Source organism: Lygodium microphyllum, chromosome 23 (genome assembly GCF_053477565.2).
Source record: "Lygodium microphyllum isolate KBCC chromosome 23, Lygodium_microphyllum_v1.1.10, whole genome shotgun sequence".
In the NCBI taxonomy this organism is placed as follows: domain Eukaryota; kingdom Viridiplantae; phylum Streptophyta; class Polypodiopsida; order Schizaeales; family Lygodiaceae; genus Lygodium; species Lygodium microphyllum.
The window spans coordinates 42,988,679-43,010,628 of NC_141157.1; positions in this window are offsets into that span (position 1 = coordinate 42,988,679).

The window sequence follows — 21,950 nt, forward strand, 5'->3', positions numbered from 1 at the left end:
TCCGGTACCATGCTATAAAAGCGTTCACCTTCTGATTCTCTTCTTGATTCTTCCCACATGAATTGCCTCTTTTAGGAGAGAGAAAGAGGAGAGAGAAAGACTAAAACTGAAATTCAGCAATTGAGTAGCCATCTCGGGCACGAAGCCAGGTGATAGAGAGTGTAGAAAGGAGGAAGATCATGTATCTGATCAGTTGGGGGGGTTCTTTGAAGCTCCCATAGCCCTACTCCCACAAATCCACCCGATTCTATACAAGCGTTCACCACCATCGATTTGGAAGTAATCCGGTACCATGCTATACAAGCGTTCACCACCCGATTCTCTTCTTGATTCTTTCCACATGAGTTGCCCTCCATTGATTTGGGAGTAATCCGGTACCATGCTATACAAGCGTTCACCACCCGATTCTCTTCTTGATTCTTCCCGCATGAATTGCCTCTTTTGGGAGAGAGAAAGAGAAGAGAGAAAGACTAAAACTGAAACTCAGCAACTGAGCAACCATCTCAGGCATGAAGCCAGGTGATAGAGAGCGTAGAAAGGAGGAAGATCATGTATCTGATCAGTTGGGGGGGTGCTTTGAAGCTCCCATAGCCCTACTCCCACAAATCCTCGCCTGCGCCATGGAGGACGTCAATTTCCTGGTCCGTGCAAAAAAATTGGACACCCTGCCCCCCACGAAATCAATTTGGGGACCCCTCAAAGGGAGGCCCTAAGGGTCACACCCTATGGGGTTTCCTAAGTCCATTTATACTTGGCCTTTGTGGTCCTTGACCTCCCAGGCATTCCCATTCGATTGTCCGGCCTCCATTTCATGATCTGAAAATTCCTGGGTATCCGTCTCAAAGTCCTCCACTGTTAAGCATTTCCCATAGTCTGATTAACATGCTAAGAAATTATGAATATTCCCCAATCGTCGCTCGGTGGGTCTTTAAAGCACTTTTGGGACCGTCACTTAAAATCGTATTGATTGCAGCTACCACCTTCGACGAAGTCTATTTTTCCCTTGAAATTCAAATTTTTTGCATATTTTTAAGCACTTATTGGAGTAAAAATCATCTCTTAGCCCACTAGTGAATAACCTCATTCTTTTGGATCGGGTCAACCAAATCAAGGTGGTAATGCTTCTAGACCAAAATCTTTTGGAAGAGGTTCAATGTATAGAGAGTCTTGGAGACAGTCATCTTTTGGGTAGCACTCTAACAATTTTCATCCAACCTATAATGAGAGGGAGTACAAAGAGAAGATCACCATTTCCAACTTCAAGGGTGATCATGCATCTCCAACGGAGTAGGAAGAATGGGTAAATAAATTAGAGATGTACTTCATAATTTTCCTTGCCAAGATGAAGCTAAGATGTATTTTGTGGCACTCCATCTTGAGGGCTACGCTCATACATGGTGGAGATACATGCAAAGAGTTGATCACACTTTTGCTCCTTGGGAGGATTTTAAGAAGACAATGGTAGAGGTGTTTGTCTCTCCAATGGAAAGAAAGATTGCAAAGAAGATGGTATAGTCTTCAACAAAGGGGCATGTTCATTCGTGACTACTCCAATATGTTCCTCAATCTCTCTATGTATATTGAAGAAATTGATGATTTGAAAAAAATTAAACAAATACATATTTGGTCTAGATCCAATCCTTTCTTCGGAAGTAGGTGAAATGAAGCCCAAGAGCATTCATGATGCTATTCAATATGGTGAAAGGCATGGGTAGAAATATAGAAGAGATTCGATGGGTATCTAGCCTAAAAGTGTAGGGTATTCCTCACCAAATCAGTCTTCTAGATTTTGAGCTCATTTCAGCCAACCAAGGGATGTGTATAGACAAGATTGCAAGGGAACTAATAGCTACAGTAGTAATTACAACAAACTGCATACTTATCCAATGTTTTATGGGTCAAAACCATGTGTTGGTGGTGGTTTTAGACCAATGGCGGAAGCTAAAAAAAACTTTACAAGGGCTGAAAATGCACAAAAGAGATTTCAAAATAGCACTTGCAACAAAGTTCTTTCTAATGATCAAATTAGGGACATGAGGGCCAAAGGTTTATGCTTCAAGTGTGGAGAAAAGTGGACACAAGATGATAGATTGAAATGTAAATCCAAAAATAGCAAGCTCAATTTTATCATCATGGATGAGCCGGATGAAGATGAAGGTAAAGAGGTGTTGAGATTTTCAATCACACCTACTTAGCCTCTTTGTATGGAGCAGTATGGGCTCACGACTAGAATCCCATAAGCATAGTAGGAGAAGTGCTACCATCCAATTTCTTATAAAGCATTGTACTTTCTCTCTTTTCTAATGCAATGCCATAGTACTTTTGTCCTTCAATGAATTCTCTATGTCATTGTCAGTCTATACACAAGATTGTGTTTATGAGTCGAAGCTTTCATCTTGGAACCTAATTCACTTGTGTAACAGTCAGTCATGTCAATGTCTTCATGAACTCACTCTTTCTCTTCCAACGTCCATAGCTTCTGTCTCAAACCATATTCTAGATCCATGTTCTTACATTGTATCAAAGCCATGGTGATCATGGCATACATCAGTTTAGATCAATAAACTGCCCTTCTAGCCTCTTTCCAACTTAGCTCCAGCTCAATTCCATAGCTCAAGTCCAACACCAATGAGTTCATTTTCTTGCTCTATCTTCACCAACCTTCCATGGCATCCATAGCTAGGCAGTACCAACCTTGCTTGGAGCTCTTATATCTCCAAATCTAGGAAATATCTCCTCACACTTCCTTCTGAGGACTTGTTTTCCACATCACATGCTTCTTCCTGTCACCTGCGACCTCGACATGAGGCGTTATATGGTCCAACATTGTGAATTTTTCGGCCTGCTACTCAGAACTGCGCTTGCCCTATTCTTCGTACTCATCTTGTTCTCTACACACTCTACGATTCAGGACGCCATCATAAGGCATTGATAGCCCATCAAGTAAGCTTCATTTCTATAAATTTTTTTTTGGAAATGATGCACCCAGCTCTTACAATTTGTGAAAAACCAGACTGCCATGTAAACCGTAACTCTGACTGCCATAGCCAAGAACTCAAATCTTCATCTTTTCATTATTTTCTCTCTTCTAACACTCAAACCAAGCCTCTACCACTCTGATCCACTTAATTTTAAGTTTTCCAATACTTTGTTCAGCATCAAGTCAAGGAGGGGAGATTCTAAAGGTCATTCTGAAGAAGGCTCAAGCTTCAAGCCACAAGCATCAATATCTCTTGATACTATTCATCTAGTGTCTTTTGGCACTTGTGCTTGTCAAGTATACTCAAGATCAAGTCTTCTTCTACTAAAATCTGAGAATTTTGAAGCTGATTTGTTGGTGATCCTCCAACTCCAGCATGGGCAAGGACTCTCTAATAGTTCGCTTCAGAGGGGTCGGGTTTCACACTTGGCACACCCACATCAAGATCATCCTAATGAAGAAGTGTCTTTGGGCCATCACCAATGGCAAAGATAAGAAGCCTCGTGATGCGGACCTTGTAGTCACTTGGCAAAAGAATGATGATAAGGCTCAGGCCATTATCAAACTAGAGCTAGATGACAATTATACCCACCATGTAGATAAATGTGATACTTCACTGATGCCAGGAGGCATATTCCACGGTGGATTCCGTGCCACGGTGGATTTCGTGAGGTTTTACGGTGGATTCCGTAAACTTAGATGACCGGGGCTCATATGCAAAGTGGATTCTTTGTGCGAGAAGTTGATGGGGACGCCTGTCCTTTTCAGGCGTTTCATTAATTTAGTGTGTACATGGGTGATTCCATAGCGGGTGATTCCGCAAAATACATATTAAATTAATAAACGTTTATGAGTTTAGAGTGCGCACTCGTAATAAATTAAGGTTAGGATTTATTTCTAACCAGTTGATTTATTTATGTAGCTGAAGACTGCTAGGTATTCACTTTTGTCGGTTTAATTGTATTATTTTACTAACGATTGTGAATGCTTCAGTTGATGTGTAGAGATAGCAGCAGTGGCGGAGGAAAGCATTGGAGTCTAGCAAATATTCGACCTATGGATTATATTTTGATAGGCGCCACGCCTATATTTTGTCATGACTATTGAGGCATCGATTATTGATTATTATTTTGTATGTGCCTATGCGCACGGATATGTTATTTTTATTTGGGACATTATGTTGGGCATGCCAGACTCTATGGGCACCGTCCATTAGCTTTATTTTCCATTTTTGTAAAAGCAAACTCAAAAGCTAAAAGCTTGTCATATTTTTGTAAATTGGGCTATTATTGAGCATGAAGATGAAAATATACATAAAATACATGCTTTGTGAAGCGCTCACACAAGGCATGGGGGGAGATTGAACCCAATTGGTCTCTTGCTCTTGTCGTTCATGCTTTTTACATTGTTTTTTGTGCAAAAAGGTAGAGTTCATTGTTCTTGGGGACCTTCCGGGATTCACTACGTGAGCATACTGCGACCGATCTGCGCACCATTCACAGGATACATGGAAGAGCCGACACTTTGTTTGGTGCACAGTCTAAGCCATCAAAGTATGGTCTCTTGATTGAATTTTTTAGGCTTGAAATGAAGTCCAACACATCACTTTCCACACATCTACATTACATGGAAGGACTTCTAACCCAACTTACAGGAATCAACATTAAAATGGAAGAAGTTGTTTGCATTGGTGTTCTGCTCAAAATTTTACCTCTTGAATATAATAATGTGTCAACAACTCTAATCAATATGCCAAACCCTGAGGTTGTTAATATCTAGGCATCACTCTTAGAAGAGGAAAAGAAGCTAAAAACTAAGGAAGAACCAAGCACGTCTAGAGATGAACAAGCATTATATTGATCTGGATTTCTTACAACGGGTTTTTTACAAACCAAATTTCTATCACAAAATTTGGCCAAAATCCCTATCAAGAGCCTTACAATACTACTTTTGGTTTACTGTTCAAGCACTAGGTATGCTACATTATTGCTTCTCGGTTATGATAACTCTAGCAACTGGGGGAACAAGTTCTTAGGAGGGATGTCAATGTAAAGGGTAAAAGGGATGGGTTATCTTAGTGAAGGTGGAAAGGGATTATATCTAGGGGTTGAGTGAGTACATAGATTTTTTCAAAGGACTATCCTCCAACTACACGTGGGTTCCATCTGCATCACCAAGCTTTGGGATCTATCATCATCATTAGAGGACACCTCACCCTTGTACACAAGTCAATGTCCACATCATGGTGTCATTTGAATCTTACACAAAAGTTTACAAGCACGAACCCCCTCTATCATATGCTTATATGTATTTATATATATATAAAGAACTAAAGTCAAAGCAGATTTTGCAAGCCATTTTTTATAATTTCAATAAATCCCAAGGGAAAGTGAATGTCAAGAAAACTCCCCCCTTTCCCAACCAGTTTTGACCTTGTCTACAAAGTTGCATAAGAGACTTTTTTCAGATTCTTCACCGATTTGAAGTTACGAAGGCAAAGACTACTAGCTGCACGTAATTTTCTTCTCTCTTTAATCCTTATTACCTCAACTTTTTATTTTATTCTTATTGTAAATATATTATAATAATGTGCTTTGGGCACCCACCTCTTGTATTCTAGCTCCATTTCTCTAGCTTGTCTACCACCACCCTTGGCTTCTTGCATGATGACCAAGGTGGAGACTTGTCCCATCCACTATTTTCCATATTTTCAAAGATACCATACATCATCTAGGATTATGTTAATCAAGAATATTAGCTTAATCTAATTCCTCATGGAGGATATATAAGGTGCCTATGGATATGTAAAAGACAATGACAAGCATATGAGAGCATTCTAGAACACCCTCATACTATTCCATCTCTTTTAGGTAAGCTATGAGTAAGTCTCTTTTATTATGTAGCATTCCATGAATACATAATGGCAAGCTTCATCTATCTCTTTTCCTCTTATCTCCCTCTCTTCTCATCTCTCTATGAGTAAGTCTCTTTTATTATGTAGCATTCCATGAATACATAATGGCAAGCTTCATCTACCTCTTCTCCTCTTATCTCTCTCTCTTCTCATCTCTCTCTCTCTCTCACTCTCATATTCTAGTATGGTGTCTACATCATATGTACTCTTTGCAAATTCTCCCTCTATATTCATACTTAAACTTATTAAGACTTTCCATATGCTCTATTGGTAGGGAATCCTTATTTCCTTATGTTATATATATATTTATGGGAGAAATTAGGAGCCATCACCTCTCTTAACCTTCCATCATCTTCATTTCCCTTAAGATGGGCTACAAATTCTCTCTCGTGAAGTTGTGTTTTGGTTTTTTCCATTCTTTTTTAGGAAATGGATATCCTAGCCCATCCTCCCTTTGGTTAGGTGGTGTCCTTCTTAAGCTCTCTTGGTGAGAATTGAAGGCTGGGTGGGTAAGAGGCAACCCACTCATCGTTTCAGCTCTCAATATTTTGGCAACAAGTACAAAGGCAAGAAGGACCAGCTTTTCTTGACTTTTGCAAAAGGACCAAACACACCGAGAAGTTTTTCCATGTAAGAAAGAGGTCCCAAAAGGCCTATCTAGTTGCTATTAAAGAAGAAGAAGAACATGGAGCAAAAGAAAAAGAAGAACACCAGGAGAAGGAAAAACCTCATTAGTCCTTCTATTCAAATAGAATTTTTTAGCTTTGTATTGCCTAGCCCTAATACTTTGGATATAAACTTGTAAACTGCTCATGTAGCCTTGTACTACAATCTCTTGTACAGTTTGTGAGGCCCTTGTTACAGCCTCTAGATATCCACCATGTTTGTGGTACCCACACTTAGCATTTTTTTGTGACAGTGTCAGGTGTTTTGCCATATTTATGGTGTGTCCACACTTTGCAGGTGTTGCTCTCACTAAATCCTCTACACACTTTGTACTTCTAGTTGTGATTGATGAGGGGTGTTTAGATTTCTTCATTCATATCTACTTAGCCTCTTTGTATGGAGTAGTGTGGGCTCAAGACTAGAATCCCATAAGCACAATAGGAGAAGTGCTACCGTCCAGTTTTCTATAAAGCACTTAACTTGCTTTCTTTTCTAATGCAATGTCATAGTACTTTTGTCCTTCAATAAAGTCTTTGTGTCATTTTCACTCTATACACAAGATTGTGTTTATGAGTCCAAGCTTCCATCTTGGTGTTGAGATATCGAGCTCCACTCGTGATACGCCAGGGTGACCATTGTGCATTTATGTCACCGACTTGTCAGTTGCAGACGCGGTTAGTACACCGCCCATGAATAATAGCTACATGATAGCTATCCTTATCTATTCTAGTTCGTGGCTCAGTTAGTGTGCCACCTTAGTTAGTTGAGTTTGGTTTGAGACCCATATATAGGGTTCTTCTATTTCTTTGTAAGAGAGTTTTTTTGGCTTACACAACTAAGAAGAGGAAAACTATTTTCAGCCTCCACCCTTGTGTGTATTCCCCCATTGTGCAAGCAAGAAAGCTACAAGTGAGACTCCTTCCTTCTCTCCCACAATCTTGACATGGTATCAGAGCCTTGTTCGTGGTAAGGAGCTCAAGAAAGCAAGCCAAGCTCGCGGTGTTCTAGTAAGAGGAGCAGTGTTGCTTTCATTTTCTATTTTGGGAGCAGATCTCTGTAGGTAGCATAGCCGGAAATTGCAGGAGTGCATTGTCTCAGGTTGAGACGCCCTTCGCGGTGAAGCAAGAGGGTAGTATATGCTGCGGGCGAGGGCTTTAGCCCTCGGCGACCTTGTTTTTTTGATTTGAGGCCATTTCGGGGCCTGTTTTGCAGACGGAAGTTTTCTGCACGCACTCAGGAAAAGGCTCAGTTTTATGCTGTGCAGCCACTGTTCTACAGGTCGGTGAAAAGTTACTGTAGAAATTGCATCGTATGCTTGTGCGCAGAGACATTGGGAGTTTTAGAATCATCCTTGGTTCCTGTTTATGCAAAATCGTCACTAGGAAGTGACTGTGTGGTTAAATACCACTTTCGCCAGTTTTCCAGATTTGCCCTTGTGAGGGTGAAGCTGTGTTTTTTGCAGTGACAGAATTTCTTGCAGTATTATGTAATGGCGTCTGATTCTCTTTCACAGATTGTCACTGAAAAGCTTGACAAGAACAACTTCCAGGCATGGAAGTTTAGAATGACGAATTTCCTTATGGGAAAAGGATATTGGGAATTTGTTGCAGGAAATGAAGAAGAACCAGTTCTTCCTGATGTTCCCAATCAACAACAAATGCAGGCATTCAAAGCATGGCATGAGAGAGCCAGGAAAGTTATGTATTGGCTGTCTATCAGCATTTCAGACTCTATGATTGTGCATATTCAGGATGCAAGTACGCCAAAGGAGGCATGGGATACTCTGTCAAAGATGTATAGCACAAATACGCAAACCAGGAAAATACAGCTCAAGCAAGAGTTGCACAATGTGCAAAGAGAAAATATGAGCATCAATGACTACCACATGAAGGTGAAGAAGATTGCAGATGCACTTGCTTCCATTGGGTCGCCAGTGGAAGATGATGATTTAGTTTCTGTGACCTTGAATGGTCTAGGAAAGGATTATGCGCAGTTTCGGACATCCATTTCCGTCCGTGAAAGATTTCCTGATTTTGAGGAGCTGATTGCTCTTCTAATTTCTGAGGAGCAGAGAAATGGTGGTGCATCTTCTTCAGGAGGAACTTCAAAAGAAGCTGACTTCTACTCAAATGCTGGAAGAGGTAGAGGCAGAGGTAGAGGAGGCCGACTTGGAGGTCATGGTAGAAATCAGAATATGCAGCAAACTCAAGAAAACCAGTCCTATGGAGGAGGACGTGGTAACTCTAGAGGCAGGGGGAGCCAAAGAGGTCGTGGTGGATGGCAAAGAGGTCAAAATGCAAACAGTAATGTTGAATGCTACTACTGTGGTAAAATGGGTCATATGGCTAAAGACTACTATAAAAAGCAGAATGACATCATGAATGGAAAACTGCAACAAGGGAATTATGCATCTTCTAGCAGACAGGGTGATGACAGAAATGAGCATTTGTTCATGGTGCAGCACATGAAAAATTCTGTGACAAGTGCAGAAGAAAGCAATGATGTATGGTATGTTGACTCAGGTGCATCAAACCACATGACAGGTCATGCAGAATGGATGGAGGATGCAAGGAAAATGGAAAAACCAGGATTTGTGGAGACTGGTGATGATACTGCACATCCTATTGTGCAGATTGGAAAAATTCCCTCGTCTATGCAGGATGGGAAAAAGAAATACCTGTCCGATGTATTTCATGTCCCCAATATCACCAAGAATCTGGTTTCTGTTGGTCAAATGGTTGAACAAGGCTTGCAGGTCAGATTTAATCCTCATGGATGCTTTGTTGAGGATATGAAAAATAAAGGTCGCTTGATAGCAAAAGGAAAGAAGAAGGGCAGAATGTTTACATTGGATGCAGACATGTCTGAATTGAGTGCAGCAATGTTTGCACATGGGACCGGTGTAGTTGCAGATATTGATATCTGGCATAAACGCATTGGTCATGTTAATGTACAGCGACTTAAATCAATGCAGGCCTAAAATATTGTTGCAGGATTGCCCAAATTCAAGGTTGCAGAAATGCATAAGGTATGTGAAGCCTGTCAGTTTGGAAAACAGGCAAGGAAACCATTTCCTAGACATGTTCAAGAGAGTGAGACGCCATTGGAATTAATCCACTCTGATGTGTGGACTACTAAAGCTGCATCTCTTGGAGGCTGTCATTATTTTGTCTGTTTTATTGATGACTATAGCAGAAAAGTTTGGGTGTATTTTATGAAAAAGAAAAGTGAAGTTTTTGGGCATTTCAAAACTCTTAAAGCGATGGTTGAAAAAGAAACAGGCCTACAGATAAAATGCCTAAGGTTAGATGGAGGGGGAGAGTACCTCTCAAATGAGTTTGCAAGGTTCCTGCAGGAGCATGGCATAAAGCAGCAATATTCATGTAACGTGTCCACTAGAATCATCCCGGACACGTCTTAGCAGTCCATCGGGAAGGATGTCTAGAAAGCTCCGCCTGGCACTCCCATGGAATGTTACGGGACTTGCGATCTAGGTCTTCCCGCGTCTACCACGTAGCGGAAGTATCCAGGCCGTTCCCACTTAGGATCCAGGTTTTGTTGTGGCAGGATCCAGCGACCATGTCGCTTTAGTTTATTGTCTGGTCATTTGCTTCAAGGCAAACACCTAACCTTTCCTTTTCCTTGGCAGTTATCCCCCAAGAAAAGTGAGTAACAGGTTGATTACTCATCCTCTTGTAAGTTAAATTCTTTCAATAACTTGCCAACCTCGATTCGAGAGATGACAAAAACTCTCTTGTGGACAAATCTTAAGTCTATACGATGTTGCATCCTTTTTGCACATGCGTTGCATCATTCCATGGGATCATTCCACCCACTGAATGGCGTCCTCCGGCCATGGAATTACCTCTAGCCGAGTAGCAGGGTTTAGGGTATCTTCTTACCCAATCCATTCCTAATTATATTGGCCCATGGTACTAAAGATAAGCAACTCCGTCGGAGTTTCATCATTTTGAATGATCCTTGGGATAAAACCTTAGATCATTTCATGCATGAACATCCAATTGCTTCGACATTTCGTGAACGTGTGTAAGATCTTTAGATTTGCGGTTTTTGTCTTGGCAACCAGTGTAAACTAGGTCGAATTACCCTAGTTAACATTTGGGATTCCTATCATATCGACTCAATCATGCCCATACGAATCTTTGTGGTTTAGTCAATTCAATTATGCTTGTCTTGGGACAAGGATGATCCTTCTAAAGGTAATAAACTAGATCTAATGGAGAACAATAGTTACAACTACACCAATACGTGTAAACATGCGATTCACTGCTTCAACGCATCACATGGTTCACAATAACCCCATCTTTCCTTGGCAAAGCAAAAATGCCTGATAATCCAGACACTAACTTTCCTAGGTCCTACTAGGACTTACATCAAATAAACATGCCACTTGCAAGTCCATAGTTCATGTTTGTGCCCTTCTATCCCTTTTCGAATAACATCTTATGGTTGTTAACTTTCCTCATGAATCAATACAAGGAAGATCTATCTAAAAATGGGACATGCCATTAATCTTTCCATACCTAGTAAAAAAAATGTACCTTAATAATTTCAACCTTGTGATGAGGCAACAGTTGTCCTAGGTTCGTCACTTTTGAATGCACAAAAGGAACTTAATAAGGTCCTGCGAATGCATAGACACCTTATGCTCTTTTCATTAACTCCATTGAACGTACCAATGATCAATTTCCATATCTTAAGCTATTTCTAATAATGTTCAAATAGCCAATTCATGTCCTAATTGCATTTAACTTGACTAGTTGCATTTGACATGCATGAGTGCCTCCTAATCCGTGAAGTTATCGTGAATAGTTCAATACTTTTGTGTGGAATCCAAATAGATAAAACCTGGACGTGCGGTCTCCAGAAAATATCCACGTATGCTCGGGGTGAACCTTCCGCATCGCACCTTGTGATCTTTCTAGAAGCCATCGCGAGTTCGATCTCCAGTTAGCCTTTGTGGATTTCAACTTTTTACCTTGGCTTGCAATCTTATGACCTTGGCCCGCCTCCCTTGTATGCGCAATTCTCTTTGATATATGGCTTCCTTGACCGAAGATCCGACTTGCGAAATTTGCCTTGGGAACGCCTTAGGGTTCTTATGAGGTCCCTTTGACAGTGGAGATTTGAGAGCTTTAATCCAGCTTGAAATTTCGGGTTTAGGAAGGATTGTGTGGCCCTCACGATGATGTTCGCGGAAAAGGGCTCTTGCGAATGGGCCTTTCAAGAATGGGCCTTTAGAGTTCTTCTTCTCCTTCCAAAAATCCTAGGACCGGCCTTGTAAGTGATTAGTGGGAAGGCCTTTATGGGCTTCCTCTCCGAAACCCGAGGGGAAAAATTGGTTTTTTGGAGGATCTAGCGGGACGGAGCTTTAAATCCGAGCCTAGAAGGCTTATGGGTGATCAGTGGGAAGGGTCTTGTGTTGGGAATCCGTGAGAAGAGGGCTTACACCGGCTAATACGGGCTGTGTGGGAATAAAAAAGGGAAAGGGGATTAAATCCCGGGGTAAAATGGGCTATAAAGGCTCCGCGGGAAGGGGGCTTAGAGAAGCCCCCTTAGAAGCTTCTCCAGCACGTGGCCACGTTGGCAGAGGGGGGGGTTCGTGATCCAGTGGCGGCGGCCTGGTGGTTCCCAGCGAGGTGGCGACTCCTGTCGGCGGCTCCCCCAGCGGCCAGCGGCTCCCCAGCGGCCTCTCCTCCACGGCGACCTTCTCTCCCCTTCACACGGCCCGTCCCCTCCTTCTCACAGCCCGTCCAGCCGTCCCCCTCCCTTCTTCACGCCTGCACCTCCTCCCTCTCATGTCCGGCGCCTCCTCCCTCTCCACGGCCCTTCCTCCCTTCACGTCGGCACGGTCTTCTGCCCACGGCCGTCTGTCCCTCCACAGCCTCCCTCTCACCAGCACGTCGACATGGCGATCTCCTTCACACGTCCGGCCCTTCCTTACGGCCGTCTGTCCTTCCACAGCCTCCCTCACACTCCTTCTCCTCCCCCTCTCTAGCACACCCCCTTGATGGGGGGTGTTTATATAGGAATGGGGGTGGGGAAGAGGGTCTCCACCCACGTGGAGAACTTCCTCATGCAATCCCTCACTTGGCCATCCCCCCTCCACACTCCCTCTCCTCCAGCCATGCATCGGCTGGGGGAAGGGATAATAGTAAATTTTTTTTTGCCTTAATTTAATTAAATTGTCCCTCCCAAGAGGGTGTTTTTGCGGGTCTTGCGGTTTTGATCTCCCGGTCTTGATTTACCAAAGCGGAGGACCCCATTTCACGCGCGCGGGTCACACATTACGCGGTCAACAATTTCAATGCAAGAGATACCCTTGTACAGGGTTTACACGGCGTGCGGAAAGTTAATATTTACGGTACGGGTACGCGGAAATATTACATTCTCTCCCCCTTAGAAGAATCGAGATGTCCTCATCTCGAGATAAACTGGGGATATCGAAGATTGAGAGAGCTTCCATCCATCCAGGTAGCATCCTCCTTAGGATGATCTTTCCACTAGACGAGGCATTCTCTCAAGGTTCTGGATCTCAGCGGTCTCACCCTAGCATCTCAAATCTTGTCCGGCCTTAGTTCAAGGACTCCTTGACTAGGCATTATAATTTGTTGGTCATCAAGTACATGATTAGGGTTAGGTACATACTTCCTTCTTCAATAGACTGTTATGGAATACTTTATGAACCTTTAGGTTTTCAGGGAATTGCAGTCTATAAACATTAGGTCTTAAGCACTTGAGGATCTTGTATCGTCCACAATACCTTGGACTTAGCTTCCTGCAATCTCCTAAGGATAGAGAACTCTTCTTTGGGCATACGTGAATGAAGACCATGTCTCCTTCCTCAAATATTCTATCTTGACACTTCAGTTTCGTGTATGCCTTCTGTCTATCCTTCGCAGCTTTGATGTCCCATGAAAGTGAAATCATGAGCTTCGCACAATATCTTCTATTTAAATAACTGGCTTGCTCGTATACATGCTCTCATTCTATAGTAGACATGTCCATTATTGACAGAGAATTCACGATACTTAGCCTCTAGCTTTTTGTTCTTGGTCCTTGATAGAGACTTCCCTTAGCATCCTTTGATAGGCTAGATCATGGCATCCTTCTTCTCTAGCTAGCTCAAGTATTAGGTCGTTTGGCATGGACACCTCTGTAGCTAGAGATCTAGCTATTGATAGATTTTGCAAGATTAGTGAATTAAGGAATGCCTTGCGATTGAGTGCATCAATAACTACATTCTCCTTTCCAGGTCGGTACTTGATCTTAAAATCATATTCCTCCAATACTTCAATCCACCGACGTTGCCTCATGTTGAGCTCGTTCTGGGTAAAAATCCATTTGAGGCTCTTATGATCGGTTACTAGGGTAAACTTGTTACCCAACAGGTAGTGTCTCCAAAGCTTTAGAGCATGGATGACAGCTAATAACTCCAAATCATGAGTGGCATAATTCTTTTCGTGACTCTTCAATTTCCTTGAAGAATATGCTACTGGATGATTTTCCTACATAAGAACACATATCTTAAGGCAAGCATGCTAGTATCAGTTACTACCTCTACTCCTTACTGTGGTCTAGAAGTTTTAGGCTCGGTGCTGATACCAAACTTTGCTTCAACCTATCGAAGCTAGTTTGTTCGGTAGTTGACCATGCAATGTTTGCTTCTTCAGTAAGTCTTTCGAAGGTGCTGCAATCAAAGCATAGTTTTTGATGAAGATCCCATACCATCCTGTCAAGCCAAAAGAACTACGTATCTCTTTGACAGATACTGGTATTGGCCATTCAAGCACATCTCTGACTTTGGCTGGATCTACTGATATTCCTTCTACCGATATGATGAATCCCAATTAACCAATCTAATGTTTGAGGAATGCATAATTTCGTCACCTTAGCATACAACTTGTGTGACCTCCTTGTCTCAAGAAAAATTCCGAAGTTGGGATTGATGATCTCCTTCCTGTTTAGAATAGACTAAAGTGTCGTCGAAGAGGACAAGCACGAAGTCATATGGTCTAAAAATATCCTGCATTAATCTATTGAAAGTGGCAGGTGCATTTGTAAGTCCGAATGACATAACCAAGAATTCAAAGTGCCCATATCTTGTATTGAAGGCCGTTTTTGGAATATCCTCCTCCTTGATCCTGATTTGATAGTAACCTGACCTGAGATCAATTTTGGAGAAGATCTTTGCACCTTGAAGGCGATCAAGAAGCTCATCTATTCTAGGAATAGGGTACTTGTTCTTGGCTGTTGATTAATTCAACCCACGGTAATCAATACATAGTCGAAGTGTCCCATCTTTCTTTTTCTGGAATAGGACTGGAGCTCCCCATGGTGAACTGCTAGGACGGATGTAGCCCTAATCTAGTAGTTGCTTGAGTTGTTCCTTCAACTCAATTGCTTCCGATATAGACATACTATAGGTTCTCTTCACAATTGGCACAGCTCCTATTACTGGCTTGATCTCATGATCTTCTTCTCTTTGAAGTGGGAGTTCTGTTAACTCTTTAGAAACTACGTCCACGTATTCCTTCAGCCAAGTGACCAATTCACTTTACTTCTTTATCAATATTCATAGTCAAGACAATCGGGAAAAAGTTTTATTCCATTCATATCAGCATAGCCCTTCCGAGGTACAATTATTTCTTGGGGCGATGGAACAGGTTAATACATTAATTCGAAGAGAATAGGATATTATTGCATTCAGCTACAGGAACTGAGTAGTAGCACGGATTGGGGTCATTGATCTTCAGGAATCGGTAGTTCATTGGAAGATTAGGGTATCTTTTCCTTTGATATCTATTCTTCTCACGACGTCCCAAAACCTTGATTCGGTCGGCAGGGATTCTTTGAATCACTTCGCCGTACACATACTTATTCTGGTTAACCCTTCGACCTCCGACCTGTAGGGTCGCGTTTGCGTGAGCCTCAATAAAGACGAACAGCTTCACGATCTTCAAATCCTCCATCCACTTGATTCTCTTCAAGTTAATTTGAAGGTACGCAGGTTGATAGGCAGTTATGTAATAGATCCCTGAAACACCCATCCATCTCCATTCCACGTACACAGGTGATGGATTGTAAATGTGGTCTAAGATGTTCATCATCTCAACCCTTTGTCGATAATCCGTGGAATGCATCGCGGTCATAAACATGACTTGGAACACTAAGAACCTGTTTCATGCTTCATAATTCTGACAGACAGCAATCAAAGTAAGGAAATGTTTGGGACACAACATTTGCTTTACTTCCTCTTATTAAAATTTCCTAAAAACAAGTCCTTTGTTGGTTTTCTCTGATACCAACTGTAACGTGTCCACTAGAATCATCCCGGACACGTCTTAGCAGTCCATCGGGAAGGATGTCTAGAAAGCTCCGCCCGGCACTCCCATGGAATGTTACGGGACTTGCGATCTAGGTCTTCCCGCGTCTGCCACGTAGCGGAAGTATCCTGGCCGTTCCCACTTAGGATCGACCTGATTTTGGGTTTTCCTGTTTGGTCTTTAGCTAGCAACAACTAGCGTCAGACCCGAGCGAACTACTTTACGCAGAAACGCCAGGTCCGAAGCGGATTCACGCTGCACTTGGTTCAAGGAGAATGGGAAACGAGAGGGATGCAAGGCTCGACCTCTCTACCATAAGGCATAGTCCCATTCCGTTCCCCTAAAACCACGTGAATCGGGTAATAGTTAATTCTAAGTCATCGTTCTCGTTACTTGTTTTGGAGATGACGATCATCCTTCTGTTCGTCGAAGACTTTGAGAAAAGTTCCCGGCTAACCGGGACCACCCATCCGTAGGACGGACCCATGGTCCATCCTCCGCACTTTCCTCGGTTTGTTTTAGTTATGTAATTACCTACCACATTAGTTTGACATATACAAACAGCATCCTTGGTTAGCCCTGTGAAGCACTGGTTCCTTCACGTAATCTTATCACAGGACATAAAGAAGACAATGCCAAACAACTTCTTTGTTATCATTTTATCCTTTTATCTTTGAAATACAAGGAGTTCCCACCTGTAGGCGTATTCATAATCTGCCCGAAGGCTATCCAGTAATCCACCAGGGATCACTAACCCAAGTTTCCGCCCGTAGACTAGTATGCGGGCCTCGAGATCCAATCCCGAGTCACGTTAGTCTCTTGTGCAGGGCCCGAAAGGCGAGGGATTTACAGCCAGAGCCCCCCCTGGCACCCAAGCGTCCTCCTGCTCCAAGCAAAACTCAACGGAGAGACCTCTCACGGCGGGTTCGGTCCACGTTCCCGGCGCGGTTCACAACCCCCTTGGTTAGGGTCAGGCAGGCAGTCGGGGGTAACTGAAGCTGCCTCTCCCTTCAGGCACCAACTTGAAGCTTTAGATATATTTTCATCCTTTAGTTCATTGAGCAAACAATGCAAACAGTCCTTTCTAAACTGTTACAAGCACAATCAATTTCAGTGGTTTTTTAGCTGGCAAACTGTTAAGGAGTGACTCCTTTTCTCCGAATGCAACCCGCATTCGATCCGGAATCAATTGCAACTTGGCAAGATTCCTATCATTCTTGGGTTAGGGTCATACCCTACCAATACTTTAGGTTTTGTTGTGGCAGGATCCAGCGACCATGTCGCTTTAGTTTATTGTCTGGTCATTTGCTTCAAGGCAAACACCTAACCTTTCCTTTTCCTTGGAAGTTATCCCCCAAGAAAAGTGAGTAACAGGTTGATTACTCATCCTCTTGTAAGTTAAATTCTTTCAATAACTTGCCAACCTCGATTCGAGAGATGACAAAAACTCTCTTGTGGACAAATCTTAAGTCTATACGATGTTGCATCCTTTTTGCACATGCGTTGCATCATTCCATGGGATCATTCCACCCACTGAATGGCGTCCTCCAGCCACGGAATTACCTCTAGCCGAGTAGCAGGGTTTAGGGTATCTTCTTACCCAATCCATTCCTAATTATATTGGCCCATGGTACTAAAGATAAGCAACTCCGTCGGAGTTTCATCATTTTGAATGATCCTTGGGATAAAACCTTAGATCATTTCATGCATGAACATCCAATTGCTTCGACATTTCGTGAACGTGTGTAAGATCTTTAGATTTGCGGTTTTTGTCTTGGCAACCAGTGTAAACTAGGTCGAATTACCCTAGTTAACATTTGGGATTCCTATCATATCGACTCAATCATGCCCATACGAATCTTTGTGGTTTAGTCAATTCAATTATGCTTGTCTTGGGACAAGGATGATCCTTCTAAAGGTAATAAACTAGATCTAATGGAGAACAATAGTTACAACTACACCAATACGTGTAAACATGCGATTCACTGCTTCAACGCATCACATGGTTCACAATAACCCCATCTTTCCTTGGCAAAGCAAAAATGCCTGATAATCCAGACACTAACTTTCCTAGGTCCTACTAGGACTTACATCAAATAAACATGCCACTTGCAAGTCCATAGTTCATGTTTGTGCCCTTCTATCCCTTTTCGAATAACATCTTATGGTTGTTAACTTTCCTCATGAATCAATACAAGGAAGATCTATCTAAAAATGGGACATGCCATTAATCTTTCCATACCTAGTAAAAAAAATGTACCTTAATAATTTCAACCTTGTGATGAGGCAACAGTTGTCCTAGGTTCGTCACTTTTGAATGCACAAAAGAAACTTAATAAGGTCCTGCGAATGCATAGACACCTTATGCTCTTTTCATTAACTCCATTGAACGTACCAATGATCAATTTCCATATCTTAAGCTATTTCTAATAATGTTCAAATAGCCAATTCATGTCCTAATTGCATTTAACTTGACTAGTTGCATTTGACATGCATGAGTGCCTCCTAATCCGTGAAGTTATCGTGAATAGTTCAATACTTTTGTGTGGAATCCAAATAGATAAAACCTGGACGTGCGGTCTCCAGAAAATATCCACGTATGCTCGGGGTGAACCTTCCGCATCGCACCTTGTGATCTTTCTAGAAGCCATCGCGAATTCGATCTCCAGTTAGCCTTTGTGGATTTCAACTTTTTACCTTGGCTTGCAATCTTATGACCTTGGCCCGCCTCCCTTGTATGCGCAATTCTCTTTGATATATGGCTTCCTTGACCGAAGATCCGACTTGCGGAATTTGCCTTGGGAACGCCTTAGGGTTCTTATGAGGTCCCTTTGACAGTGGAGATTTGAGAGCTTTAATCCACCTTGAAATTCCGGGTTTAGGAAGGATTGTGTGGCCCTCACGATGATGTTCGCGGAAAAGGGCTCTTGCGAATGGGCCTTGCAAGAATGGGCCTTTAGAGTTCTTCTTCTCCTTCCAAAAATCCTAGGACCGGCCTTGTAAGTGATTAGTGGGAAGGCCTTTATGGGCTTCCTCTCCGAAACCCGAGGGGAAAAATTGGACTTTTGGAGGATCTAGCGGGACGGAGCTTTAAATCCGAGCCTAGAAGGCTTATGGGTGATCGGTGGGAAGGGTCTTGTGTTGGGAATCTGTGAGAAGAGGGCTTACACCGGCTATTACGGGCTGTGTGGGAATAAAAAAGGGAAAGGGGATTAAATCCCGGGGTAAAATGGGCTATAAAGGCTCCGCGGGAAGGGGTCTTAGAGAAGCCCCCTTAGAAGCTTCCTAGAGAAGCTTCTAAGAAGCTTCTCCAGCACGTGGCCACGTTGGCAGAGGGGGGGGGTTCGTGATCCAGTGGCGGCGGCCTGGTGGTTCCCAGCGAGGTGGCGACTCCTGTCGGTGGCTCCCCCAGCGGCCAGCGGCTCCCCAGCGGCCTCTCCTCCACGGCGACCTTCTCTCCCCTTCACACGGCCCGTCCCCTCCTTCTCACAGCCCGTCCAGCCGTCCCCCTCCCTTCTTCACGCCTGCACCTCCTCCCTCTCATGTCCGGCGCCTCCTCCCTCTCCACGGCCCTTCCTCCCTTCACGTCGGCACGGTCTTCTGCCCACGGCCGTCTGTCCCTCCACAGCCTCCCTCTCACCAGCACGTCGACATGGCGATCTCCTTCACACGTCCGGCCCTTCCTTACGGCCGTCTGTCCTTCCACAGCCTCCCTCACACTCCTTTTTCTCCCCCTCTCTAGCACACCCCCTTGATGGGGGGTGTTTATATAGGAATGGGGGTGGGGAAGAGGGTCTCCACCCACGTGGAGAACTTCCTCATGCAATCCCTCACTTGGCCATCCCCCCTCCACACTCCCTCTCCTCCAGCCATGCATCGGCTGGGGGAAGGGATAATAGTAAATTTTTTTTTGCCTTAATTTAATTAAATTGTCCCTCCCAAGAGGGTGTTTTTGCGGGTCTTGCGGTTTTGATCTCCCGGTCTTGATTTACCAAAGCGGAGGACCCCATTTCACGCGCGCGGGTCACACATTACGCGGTCAACAATTTCAATGCAAGAGATACCCTTGTACAGGGTTTACACGGCGTGCGGAAAGTTAATATTTACGGTACGGGTACGCGGAAATATTACATTCTCTCCCCCTTAGAAGAATCGAGATGTCCTCATCTCGAGATAAACTGGGGATATCGAAGATTGAGAGAGCTTCCATCCATCCAGGTAGCATCCTCCTTAGGATGATCTTTCCACTGGACGAGGCATTCTCTCAAGGTTCTGGATCTCAGCGGTCTCACCCTAGCATCTCAAATCTTGTCCGGCCTTAGTTCAAGGACTCCTTGACTAGGCATTATAATTTGTTGGTCATCAAGTACATGATTAGGGTTAGGTACATACTTCCTTCTTCAATAGACTGTTATGGAATACTTTATGAACCTTTAGGTTTTCAGGGAATTGCAGTCTATAAACATTAGGTCTTAAGCACTTGAGGATCTTGTATCGTCCACAATACCTTGGACTTAGCTTCCTGCAATCTCCTAAGGATAGAGAACTCTTCTTTGGGCATACGTGAATGAAGACCATGTCTCCTTCCTCAAATATTCTATCTTGACACTTCAGTTTCGTGTATGCTTTCTGTCTATCCTTCGCAGCTTTGATGTCCCATGAAAGTGAAATCATGAGCTTCGCACAATATCTTCTATTTAAATAACTGGCTTGCTCGTATACATGCTCTCATTCTATAGTAGACATGTCCATTATTGACAGAGAATTCACGATACTTAGCCTCTAGCTTTTTGTTCTTGGTCCTTGATAGAGACTTCCCTTAGCATCCTTTGATAGGCTAGATCATGGCATCCTTCTTCTCTAGCTAGCTCAAGTATTAGGTCGTTTGGCATGGACACCTCTGTAGCTAGAGATCTAGCTATTGATAGATTTTGCAAAATTAGTGAATTAAGGAATGCCTTGCGATTGAGTGCATCAACAACTACATTCTCCTTTCCAGGTCGGTACTTGATCTTAAAATCATATTCCTCCAATACTTCAATCCACCGACGTTGCCTCATGTTGAGCTCATTCTGGGTAAAAATCCATTTGAGGCTCTTATGATCGGTTACTAGGGTAAACTTGTTACCCAACAGGTAGTGTCTCCAAAGCTTTAGAGCATGGATGACAGCTAATAACTCCAAATCATGAGTGGCATAATTCTTTTCGTGACTCTTCAATTTCCTTGAAGAATATGCTACTGGATGATTTTCCTACATAAGAACACATATCTTAAGGCAAGCATGCTAGTATCAGTTACTACCTCTACTCCTTACTGTGGTCTAGAAGTTTTAGGCTCGGTGCTGATACCAAACTTTGCTTCAACCTATTGAAGCTAGTTTGTTCGGTAGTTGACCATGCAATGTTTGCTTCTTCAGTAAGTCTTTCGAAGGTGCTGCAATCAAAGCATAGTTTTTGATGAAGATCCCATACCATCCTGTCAAGCCAAAAGAACTACGTATCTCTTTGACAGATACTGGTATTGGCCATTCAAGCACATCTCTGACTTTGGCTGGATCTACTGATATTCCTTCTACCGATATGATGAATCCCAATTAACCAATCTAATGTTTGAGGAATGCATAATTTCGTCACCTTAGCATACAACTTGTGTGACCTCCTTGTCTCAAGAAAAATTCCGAAGTTGGGATTGATGATCTCCTTCCTGTTTAGAATAGACTAAAGTGTCATCGAAGAGGACAAGCACGAAGTCATATGGTCTAAAAATATCCTGCATTAATCTATTGAAAGTGGCAGGTGCATTTGTAAGTCCGAATGACATAACCAAGAATTCAAAGTGCCCATATCTTGTATTGAAGGCCGTTTTTGGAATATCCTCCTCCTTGATCCTGATTTGATAGTAACCTGACCTGAGATCAATTTTGGAGAAGATCTTTGCACCTTGAAGGCGATCAAGAAGCTCATCTATTCTAGGAATAGGGTACTTGTTCTTGGCTGTTGATTAATTCAACCCACGGTAATCAATACATAGTCGAAGTGTCCC